A 12686-nucleotide genomic window follows, 5' to 3' on the forward strand; every position below is an offset into this window, starting at 1 on the left:
AGATGACTGGAGTTTTGAGTTTAGGATATGCATACCCAAAATAAATAGGGGAGAGAGGAGGGAAGGGGAAAAAAAGGAAGGGGACGTGAAACAAGGAGCAGAGGGAATCAAAGTGTGCAATGGGGCTGGATGTAGATGTAACTATACATACGTGGTGTTGATCTATATCAAGCTTCTTCTCTGTCTGAAGGCTGTGGATGTCTGAGTTCCTCATGCAAGCATCTATCTCTATTCAGCAATGCATTATAGCACACACTTATGGTTAGGCAGAAGCCCAAGTCCCTGTTAGTGGGATTAAAATGATACTCAGAAGTTGCTCATCAACATTCAGGATATAGTACAGAAGTGTATATTCAGAATACTGCCATGTTTTTGTATTGTTATCCTTTGCTGCATATCCATGCAGCTGCAATGAGGTGATAAATGACAGATGAATTGGCAAAATCCTTTCCTGCAGGAGGTAATTGAAGTTAACCAAACTATTTTTCTCTATTCTAAATATTTCTCCTGCATAAGGTAGTCAGATCTTCTAAAATCAAGAAATGAGATTCACAGGCTAACCATCATGCTTTTTAGAACACTGAAGTTTTAAAGTTAAATACTGCCTGTGAAGTCAGCATGGATTTGACTGCTGTCTAAACGATAGCCTAACTCAATGAATCATTAGTTAAATGCATTTTTCACCTTGAAGAGGTTGATTGCTAAGATGAATGTGATATGTATGATTCACATACAGAACGGTGAACAGTCTAACTAAAAAGGTGCTATTTTTAAAAAGGGTTTTTTAAAAAATAATTATTGAGCTAGAGAATACCCACACAACTGCAGGGGCATGGCATAGGCATTCAAATGATTATTCAAAAGGATTTGAAGTGGCCAAACTTTATGTACACAAAAAGGCTGAACATTTCTTGTTTCTGGGTCACAGCCTATCAAGACCTTTGACCTAAAAGCTATAGATCTCTTACCAAGGCAAATTACTTACACTGGACTACTTCATAAACAACAGAAGCTTTAAGTGTCCCACCAGGCATTACAAATAGGGTGGCATTACCCATTGCTGGTTTTATTTGGATGGAAATGAGCCTTCCTGGGAAGTCTACTTAAACCTTTTAAATAATGCTTGAGTAGTGATTTTACAACAACTGTATTTAATCTGTGATGAGAAGGAATGATTCCAAGTGTTATTTGTCTATAACTTCATCCATTAAACTTATTTTAATGCCAGCGCTTAACTAGCCCAAGACATCATTAAAATTTTATTCAATCAGTTGCAGCTCTCTATATTTTGACTTTAACACATATTACTTGTTAGATGTAAAGGGGTACTCTGTCAGTCCTGCATCTGTCACTTATTTGCATTTTAGCTGAATTCAGTGGGGTTTTTTGAGTGGTTTTTTTATTCCATCCGTATAGTCATAACACAGATCTGTGAAGTCTGATGCTCAAACAAGAGAACCAATGAGTGAAATGAAAGCTGGTTAGAATTTCACTCTGGTGGGTCTGCTTAATTTAGATCTTCACTTTATTCTATAGATTTTTATAAGTTTTATTTACGAAACAACCAAAACAAAAATAGTTACTTTAAAAGCCTTCTTGAGGCTCTCATATTCATCAAAAATAGTCTCTTACATTTCTTAATTTTACTCCAACTATTCTAATCTGACACCGAAAATGATAATGGCTCATATATCTCCGGATGTTACAGTAAGATTGAATATAGATGTTTCCAATAAATTATATCATATCCTTTATGACTTCCCCAGATATCTCAAATTATTAATTATTATTAATAATAATAACCATTTTGATAGAACCATATATACAAACGTAGAGAACAAAACAATTAATAATCTAATTTAGATAAAGACAAACCTAAACATAGAACAACTAGTGAGGAGCAAGAGGATCTATAGACTACTAAGAAAGAGATGGAAGGGACAAAAAGATTTACACCAGTATAAAATATATTGGTTTAAATTCACACCTTATCTTAAACTGGTATAACTTTCTCATGCAGACAAGGCCTTCCAGTTATATGAAGAGATGAGAATGAGGTCCATTTAAAACTGATACTAGAGAAAATAATCAACAAGACAAGGAGAAGAAATGTGAAAATGCAGAGCAGGAGGGGTCAAGAGACAAGAAAAAGCCTAAAAGGCGAGACTGTCAAACTGCAGAGACAGATCAAGGAGGAGGATAAAGAACCATGTTTTCCACATAAAAAGAAACCAGTCATATGACTCAGTGTCACTTCCTACCCTGCCCTCCTCTTTTTTGCCCCACTATTCTTGATCGTCCTTCCTCATTTAGACATCATCACTCATTGGTTGCCTTCTTCCCACAGCTGCTTGCTGCCATTCACTCACAGATGAATAAATTTGGTATCCTCAGGCAGTTCAATTATTTTAAAGATAGCAATGTATTGCATAAAATATTCAGACCACTGACCATCAAAAGGGGCAAAATAGTTGAAATGCTGCTTTTAAAAATCATAAATACTTTGAATTGTTGAGATTAACAATTTAAATATTTGGAAATTTATAATCAGACACATCTATATCCACCAGATTTTTTATTTAATTGGCTTTAACTTGACACTCCTCCTGTGCTGTTATCTCTTCTAAGACTTAGTTTCTTTATTTCAATTAGTACTAAAGAATTTAATGCTTTATTTTATGAAACACCTCTCCTTTTTAGGTTTTATAATAAAGAAAAGGTAAAGACTTCAGCCTAATTTAGATGCAGAGAAACCTAAACATAGGACAACTAGTGAGGAGCAAGGGGATCTATCGACTAATAAGAAAGAGCCATGAAGACTGAAGCAAAGAATTCATTTAGTTTCTCCAAAATGACTTTATTGACTTTAAGTGCTCCTTTTGTATTTCGATCGTTCAGGGACCCCACTGGTTGTTTAGCAGGCTTCCTGCTTCTGATGTAGTTAAAATATTTTGTTATTACCTTTTGAGGTTTTGGCTAGCTGTTCTTCAAATTCCTTTTTGGCTTTTCTTATTACATTTTTACACTTAATTTGGCAGTGTTTATGCTCCTTTCTATTTACCTCAGTAGGATTTGACTTCCACTTTTTAAAAGATGTCTTTTTATCTCTCACTGCTTCTTTTACATGGTTAAGCCACAGTGGCTCTTTTTTAGTTCTTCTACTATGTTTTTAAATTTGGGGTATACATTTAAGTTGGGTCTCTATTATGGTATCTTTGAAAAGTGTCCATGAAGCTTGCAGGGATTTTATTTTAGTCACTGTACCTTTTAATTTCTAACTAACCTCCTCATTTTTGCATAGTTCCCCTTTTTGAAATTAAATACCACAGTGTTGAGCTGCTGAGGTGTTCTTCCCACCACAGGAATATTAAATGTTCTTATAATATGGTCACTATTTCCAAGCAGTCCTGTAATAGTTTCCTCTTGAACCAGATCCTGCGCGCCACTCAAGACTAAATCAAGAATTGCCTCTCCCTTTGTGGGTTCCTATACCAGCTGCTCCAAGAAGCAATCATTTAAGGTATCAAGAAATGTTGTCTCTGCAACTCGTTCTGAGATGACATATAGCCAGTCAATATGGGGATAGTTGAAATCCCCCATTATTATTGAGTTCTTTATTTTGATAGCTTCTCTAATCTCCCTTAGCATTTCGTAGTCACTATTACTATCCTGGTCAGATGGTCGATAATAGATCCCTGCTGTTATATTCTTAAAGCAGGGAATTACTATCCATAGCAATTCGATGGAACATGTTGATTCATTTAAGATTTTTACTTCATTTGATTCTAAATTTTCTTTCACATATAGTGCCACTCCCCCACCCACACAACATATTCTGTCCTTCCGATATATTTTGTACCCAAGAATGATTGTGTCCCATTGATTGTCCTTACTCCACCAGGTTTCTGTGATGCCTATTATATCAGTATTCTCCTTTAACATGAGGCACTCTAGTTCACACATCTTATTTTTTAGACTTCTAGCATTTGTGTACAAGCACTTTAAAAACATGTCACTGTTTATTTGTCTGCCCTTTTCTGATGTGTCAGATTCTTTTTTATGTGAATGTTTGTTTTTCATCTGATCTGGCCCATATTTTATCCTCTTCCATCCTCTCCTCCTGACTAAAATCTAGAGAATCTCTATTAATAGACTCTCCTGTAAGATACCTCTCTGACCAATCCACTTGCGCCTCTGCACCAATTGGCTTTCCCCCATCTCTTAGTATAAAAACTGCTCTGCGACCTCTTTAATGTTAAGTGCCAGCAGTCTGGATCCACTTTGGTTTAGGTGGAGCCCATTCTTCCTGTATAAACATGCATAAGATTAATGCATTATAATTATTCTCCATGCTAAGAGAAAATACTTCATGTTATATAACTGTGTTTGGGGGAGTAAAGGGTTATCTTGTAACAGAAAAACCCTCACAAGAGGTATTTGGTGAAAACTTGAGATAAAGCATGGTAATATTGCTAGTAGCTATTCTTAGGAAGAGTAGGGTCAGGAATGTAAAAAGGCAATAATTGTTTAAAATGTAAGCAAAAGTAATTATAATATAATACAGTGCACTTTTAGAACACCTTCCACTTGAGAATCAATACAGCCTTAGTTAATTAAAGAGCCTATACAAATGATAACTTTAAGTATCTTTGTAGTCTGATTGAAGTTACAGGTGCTTAAAATTAGGCATATGCTCAACTGCTTTGCTGGATTAGGGCATAAATGCTTTACAAAGCCTCACAGAAGCATTGTGAGTATGTGTCAAATTAAGTTAAAAGAGTGATGGAATGTTTCATCTACATAAATAATCACAGTGAGATGCCACTCAAAAATGTGAAAGTGAGTGCTAGCTGGGCTCCTTGAATTTGGTTCCCCCTTATGAGATCTGCCAATATATGTCTATGCATCAGGGGCAGATATAGGGCAGGGCGAGCGGGGCGGCTGCCCTGGGCCCCACACTTCAAGAAGCCCCATGCATGTGCCGTGGCGCCAAGGGAGGCCCTGCGAAATTGTGCTGCCCTGGGCCCTGCGAAATGGTCATCTGCCCTTGCTATGCATCAGTTAAGAAGTGTAATTGTGGCAGGGGTATAGACACCAAAGCACATTTTGATTGTGCTAACTCTTTAAAAATACAATTGTAGGTGTAATGGTTGAAACAGTAACTCAGGCCAGTGTCACAAAAATAATCCCTTGCAGAGCCCTAGAGACATATTCGGGTGGCTAGCCTGTGCTAGCATAACTACACTATTTGCAATGAGCTAGTTCGAATACAGCTAACTTGGACAGGTCTGTGGGTGTTTCCCCAATTGCAGAATAGATATACCTCTAGCCTCTTGATTGGGGAGAAAAAAAATGGTGATGTCTTCCAAACCATACCCACTTGAAGTGAAATGTTATTCAAAGTATATTTAGCACATCTGTGAATCAATCTCTCCATTCTTAAACGATGAATGAGTTAACAGTGTTGACAAGTTGATAAGTTTAACTTATCCATCTCTGGACATCTAAATCAGCCCCTTCCAAGGTGAATGGGGCAGCTCATAACCCTCTGAACTACTGTTCCAGGCTTTTTGAAGACCATATGGACATCTCTGCATCAATTCATATTTGTGATATTTTCTTTACAACTATAACAACTAATGACTTACAAATCAAAAATTGAGGTTTTTAGAAAAAAAACAAGCCAAGCAGTTTTGAGAGGTGCTAGTATGCCCTATCATTTTATTGTGGCTGAGTCTGATTCTGCTTGTGAGGTAGGGGGAAAATTACTAATTGCATTTTGTAGATGGGAAACTGAGGCAAAGGGAATTACTTTCACACTGGAAATCTGGGGAAAACCCAGGAATAAAACTTTGAACTGATAACTTGTCACACACTATATCACTAGAGTAGGCCTCTTCATTAGGGAAGCATTACAGAGTTAGATACCTGTTTGCCATACTACTTTACCCCACTCACCAAAAGTTTAGGATCGTTACTTTGAGGAGCTTATCACTATTATATCAGCTACATGTTAGTAATAACTTATCACTATTATATATGCTGTACATTAGTATACACATTATAACAGAGTGGGAAACACTTCTATTTTCCTTTTAGAAAGTTTAATCTTTTCATTCAGAGGCATGCAACATTTTTTAAAGACTTTGAATAAACTTTTCCCTTCTCAAATGGACAATGGGCAGAAATACCAGAATTTCAGCAACAGAGTGGTAAATCCCATTTTATGCAATCTTTCTAAATTTGTTAATGATCACAGAAGATCATAAGGCAATTTGCACAAACACCTTAAATAGGTCCTTTAACATTTCATGTCCTGGTCTCCTGGCACTTTTTGGTTTGTATTATCTAAACATAATTATTAAACATTGACCTATAATTTGCTACTTAGCCTTGATTTTAAGCAGATCCAATAAGCTGATAGACTTTTGGCTTTGTATTCATCAAATATTTCTAAGTAAAACAGGAAGGGTTTGTGAAAATGTTCAGTGGTATTTATAATGCCCTCCCCCCCAAATAGTATGGCATGTAGCTGCAGGGTTTTAGATAACAAAACTCTCTCTGATTTCATATAAAAGCTTTTAATCGGCAACTACAGTGTTTAACAGTTGAACAATCACTATAAATATCTCTGTGTATATGCATGTGGAAATTAGAATAATTTTTGGTCTGAAGTACATATTTGAAACAAAAAATTACCACAGCATTCAATTACCATGTACCATCAACAAGTAACATGCAAGTTTGCAACATAATAGAAGAAATGATGGAAGCTGGGAAAAGATATGTTAGAATAATATTTTTGGCTTCAATTTCTTGATTTTTTTGCACTATATTATGTTTGTGTATTTTCAGAGTTAAAAGAAGTTTTCATGCTTTTAGGTTTCTTTCTTTAAACAATATTCAGACTCAAAGCTTGGCTTTTCATTGAGTACACATTACATTCAGCTCACTGACCACCTGACAGAAAAGACACTACAAGATATAAACAAAATTAGATGTCCCAGTAATTAATAATTCAAGAGTTTTTCTTTAGATAAATGAGCTTTTTTGCATTCTGCATAGTTTTACTTACGTGATTCCACTTCATTTGTTCAGTTTTACAGTCAAGATAAACATAAGAAAATGTGACATGTAACACTGGTAGCATATCACAGAAAGATTAATTCTGAACAAGGACCTATTTAACAATTAGAAAAACAGTATTATCTGTAACATTACACCTTCCCTATCTCTGCTTCACTGCTGAGTTTCTTTCTAGTTCTAGTCCTCCCTGTTCTGTGAAGCTTTCAACGATACACTTAACCTCAAACACAGAGCAACTCAGATAGGGTTGTATAAAATATACTTTTATCCAAACTAGTCTGTTTTTTTCATCATATACTACAATGCCCTTCTTCAAAAATAAATTTAATTGTTCTTTGAATTCCTATACAAATAGTGCTGGAATTGCATTTCCAAGTTTACTTATTCTGTTTATCACTTTTAGAATAAATAAAGTTCTCCAGAGTTCCCTTATTCATTCTTTTAGTTTCTTGGCATTGGATCAAATTCTGATATCTTTACATAGATCATTTTTGGCAGATGTCATTCATTTCAATGGGACATCTTAAAAGTGCCTAATACAATAACCATTGAAATCAGCGAGTAAGAATTAAATAAAACGAAACAAGATTTTCAGGATTGTGGCATTCTAAATTATGGTCACTATTTTTTACCTCCATACATACTAATGTTAAAAGTGTATTTTTCTTTTTTCTTCAAGTCAGTTAACAACTTTAAAAGCCTCTAATATGTCTCTTTGAAGAGTACTCCCCCTTTCCCAACATCAAGAGAGATCTTAGCTCCCTTAAATTTTCCTTATAAGACAGATTTTTAAACTCTTTCTTGCTCTGTGCCCCTATCCAAGTGTTAACCCTCCTTGCACTGGAAAGTGATCAGTGCAGTGTAGGCCCAGTGACAGGTGAAAGGGGGTAACTGCCCCAGGGCCCAGCTATTCAAAAGGGCTTAGGGCTGCTGGCGGCTGCTGCTGCTGCTGCTATAGTGGCAGTAGCAGCAGCAGTGGCAGCCAGAGCCCCAGGCCTGTTAAATTGCTGCCAAAACACTTTATGGCACTCTCCAAGTAGTTCTGAAGACTGCCTGGGTGGGGGGGGACATGGTGCCATATGGTCCAGGCAGTACTGAAGGCGCACTGCCTCTAGTCCTGCCCTTCCGGGATTGTAGAGCTGCCCTATCCCACCTTGCTTCAGAGCTTGGCAAGTCTGTTGTCTCCTCTGCTGCTGTGTACAATATTCCAGATGATGAGCTTTAACACGGTCTTAAAAAAGAAAAGAACCACTCTGAAAGCACCTCTGTACTCACACCTTTATATACCATTTTAAGGTTTATACCATTTGTACAAAATATGCCTTGTGAGGCTTCATTTGAAAACTATTAACTTGCTAGTCAATAATATCATGGAGAAATGTGTATAGCATTGTTAGATGTAAAGTTATTGAATCCTCCTCTATGATGGTGTTAGCACATGTTCAAAACCACACAGCCCTACATATGCCAAGTTGCCAAACAAGCATGTCCTAATCAAAGGAATGTGTCTTTACCTCATTTTGGGGGAGGAGATGGCAGAAGACAAAGCAAATTTGCATTTTAACAAACATAGTGAGAAGAGAGTTCCTGGATCCTCCTTTATCATCAGACCCTACCTGACCTTCTTTTCTACCTGAATAAGCTCAGAAAAATCCACTGTAAAGGTTCTTGGACTATAAAAGGAGGGGTAGAGAACCTCAAATTCTTCCTCTTTCACCTAAGGCAACAAAGGCAGCAGCACTGTTGGGCATCTGGGAGTGATCCTGGCCAAGGAAAGGTCACCATATTACTGGAAAGACTGTGAGTGAGAGAGAGGCTATTTTAAACAAAGACATGAACTGAAACTTGCTATATTTAAGTTTTAGACTTTTAGATGAGTGTTTTCTCTATTTGCTTGTAATCGTTTTTAACTGTCTCATATTTGAATTCACTTAAAAATCTTTCTTTTTCTGTTAGGCTATAGCTACACTGCAGTTATTTTTCGGAAAAAGGTACGCAAATTGCAAACTGCAATTTGCATACCTTTTTCCAATTCTTTTTTTGTAAGAGGCTTTTCCAACATTTGGCCCATCTACTTGGGGCCAAAAGTGGGAAAAACCTCCTCTTTCGGAAGAGCCCTTATTCCTCATAAAATGAGGTATCCCGGAAAAACCCTGTAGTGTAGACATGGCCTTAATGATTGTGTTAGATTTTAAACCAATCCAGTGCTCTGTTAAAACTGAACTCTTCAATAACATCAGTGAAAATAGCAATCTGTTGAATATTGATTCTTTATAGGCGCACCAAACCTTTTATAACTGAACTGTTCAGGGGAGGGCTGGGGAGAGCAGAACACATGTTTTTGGAAATATCTGTGACAAGGATTACATTGAGGTCATCCTGCAAATAGTACCCCAGGCTGGTGAAAGCCAGAGTGTAAATGGTATATTGCTGACAGGTTGTTGGGGTCAGAGCTGCTAGGTCAGTTATACACAGAGACACTAGGAGTGTGACCTGCATGCTTTTAGGCTGTTTGTGATCAGCTCACTTTGGGAGCTATAACAACAAAGCACTGTGAGGCACCCAAAGTTACCAGGCAAGGGACCCTTCATTTGCACTGACCCCAGAATGTGACAATCACCTTCTTTGTTTTATAGCTTATAACACAACCTAGTATTCTCTTTGTCATTTATATCATCACTGTAGGGAACTCAGCCTGACTTTCCATTTTTGTCATCACTGTATAGTGAGTTACTAGTTTGAATGGGTTTTCTGTAGTGAACCCTAAATTACTTTTGAAAACCACAGGGAAGATATATTTGGCACATTCTCTAAACTATTTTTTTTTCTAATTTTCTGTTTGCTGAATTGCACTTGGCACCTGTTATTGAATCCAGATCTATCAGAATTGTTCTTCCCATTTTGTGACTCCAGAGGCCAAGCAGAGATGAAGGACTAAGGGGTATGTCTGCACTGCTTTTAGATACTCATGCCTGGTTGTGCCAGCTGACTCAGCTTGCAGGGTTTAAGAAAGCAGTTTAATTACTGTGTAGACAGCTAGACTTTGGCTGCAGCTGTCTTTCCCTACCTCCACTCAAATGGTCTGTTCCTGGCCCCTGCAGCAATTCTCTTGAAACACTTCTTACACCACAGAATTCACTGCTTCCTTTCACTAGGAATTCTAGAAATTTCTCTTTGGGGATCTTCCTGCTTTTTGTAGGTCCTATCTCAGATCAATCTTCCCACACAGGCCCTATGCTTCTCTCTGTAGGGGACTCAGCCTGACTTCCCTAGACTCTTCAGAGGTGAACTCCCCTTTCTGTTTAGTTCTTCACCTATGTAGAAACTCTGAGGCGGTGTCTACATTGGCAAGATTTTGCGCAAAAGCGGCCGCCTGTCTACACTGGCCGCGAGTTCTTGCGCAAGAACACTGATGTTCTAATGTAAGAAATCAGTGCTTCTTGCGCAAGAACTATGACGCTCCCGCTGAGGAATAAGCCCTCTTGCACAAGTGTAAAATGGCCATTGGAGCTTTCTTGCGCAAGAAAGCGCCTATACTGGCACGGATGCTTTTGTGCAAAAGCACATTTCTTGCGCTAAAGCACATGCCAGTGTAGACGCTCTCTTGCGCAAATACTTTAACGCAAAAACTCTTGCATTAAAAGTATTTGCACAAAATCTTGCCAAAGTAGACAGCCTGATTTAAGCTAACCATGTGATCAGGGGGATCACTATATTTTGGCAGGCCTTTATATCTATTTTTAGAAATAATATGCTGTTTTTCCATAACCTTCTTCTTTTGGAGATCCCAGCTCTATTTAAGTAGAGCTCTTCCTGCTTCATCACCACAAAGGAATGGTCAGTCCCATTACAACTAGATGGTGTCGCTAATTAGTCTTGATGTTGCCAGGTTAGTGAGGCTGAAGGATAGCTCCTAAGTTAAGGGCAATGCTGATCCCAGCTTGCCTTAAAGGGAAGCCAGCTCATGACAGGGAGAGACACAAATATGCTAAAAGCCAAGTTCAAACACAGTCCCTTGGATTAATTGATTCAGTATCCTGCTGCAGTTCACTTAGGAATGTCTCTTTTTAATTGAGGGGCTGAATTATTTTGTTTCTTATCTTCCCTTTCTAGTTCTCTTCTCCCACGCAAGAAAGCTGAAAACACAAAAGAGATAAAAGAGAAGACTTGTTGCCACAGAGTCTGGCTTTCAGTGATTTTAACATGAAAGAACAATACATTTGCATAGCTGTATGTTATGCTACATCACAAATTTGGAAATATTTTTAATGCAAGAGCGAGCTTCCAAGAGTACTACAATAATGAAGAACAACTCAACATATTTAGTTTATCAGTAGTTTGGCAAATACAGACTATTTTAATATTTTTCATCGTTTTCTATTGGTAAATCATTTTTCCTTCCCACTTCCAGTGCTGGGATACATTCTCTTTTCCATGAGAACTAGACCCTACAAATCCTGATATGTGCTGAGTGCTCTAATTCCAATGGGGCTCAGTGAGAACAGGTGGTGGCCAGCATTTCCAAATACCAAATTATCCTTTTGTGATATGTTGTGACAAAGAATCTAATATCTAGACAGTAGGTCCCATGAGTAAATTCTCAGAAAAGTTCTTCCCAAATGTTCATTCAGTAATTCAATGTCTAATGTGCTTCAGCAACAGCAGTGTAAACTACAAGTTGTGGGCTACAAACTGCTGCATGTTGGGAGAAGCTTTACTTGCGCAGGGCCTGCAGGAAGGTGCTTCCTGGACACATTTCATTCTTGGCCCTCTGGACATTGTCATCAAGCACTTGCCCCATGATCTCTCTGGCTGCACAGTATCTAGCCCATCTGCCTCTAAACGATACCCAGGAAACACTTATGGCTGTGTCTAGACTGCATCCCTTTTCCGTAAAAGGGATGCAAATTAGACACAGCGCAATTGCAAATAAAGCGGGGATTTAAATCCCTCCTGCTTCATTTGCATAAAAACGGCTGCCGCTTTTTTCCGGCTCGGAGCTTTGCCGGAAATAAGCGCCAGTCTAGATGCGGATCTTTCGGAAAATAAAGCTTTTTCCGAAAGATCCCTTATTCCTCTTAAAATAAGGAGTAAGGGATCTTTCGGAAAAGGCTTTATTTTCCGAAAGATCCGCATCTAGACTGGCACTTTTTTCCGGCAAAGCTCCGAGCCGGAAAAAAGCGGCAGCCATTTTTATGCAAATGAAGCAGGGGGGGTTTTAAATCCCCGCTTCATTTGCAATTGCGATGTGTCTAATTTGCATCCCTTTTACGGAAAAGGGATGCAGTCTAGACACAGCCTTATATGTACTTCTGCTTCACACCATTCAGTTCTCTCACGCCCTTATCCCTGTGACCACTTAGCACCCCTCACAATCAGACCTCCCAACCAACATCTCTCAATTTTCCTGCTAGATCTTCTGTGGCTCAGCATTACAGCTAAGTCTATAATAGTTCCCTATCCCCTACAAGAATAACTAAAGGTCCAAACTAACTAACGTTTACCTACAGTATCCTAACTTTATAGTTCTTCTGCCTTAACTCAAATCTTCTGTTTCCTGCCCCCTGTAGTGACTCTCTTGAACCACTTCCCTCACAGAA

This window comes from Pelodiscus sinensis, chromosome 5, assembly GCF_049634645.1.
Source record: "Pelodiscus sinensis isolate JC-2024 chromosome 5, ASM4963464v1, whole genome shotgun sequence".
Lineage (NCBI taxonomy): Eukaryota > Metazoa > Chordata > Testudines > Trionychidae > Pelodiscus > Pelodiscus sinensis.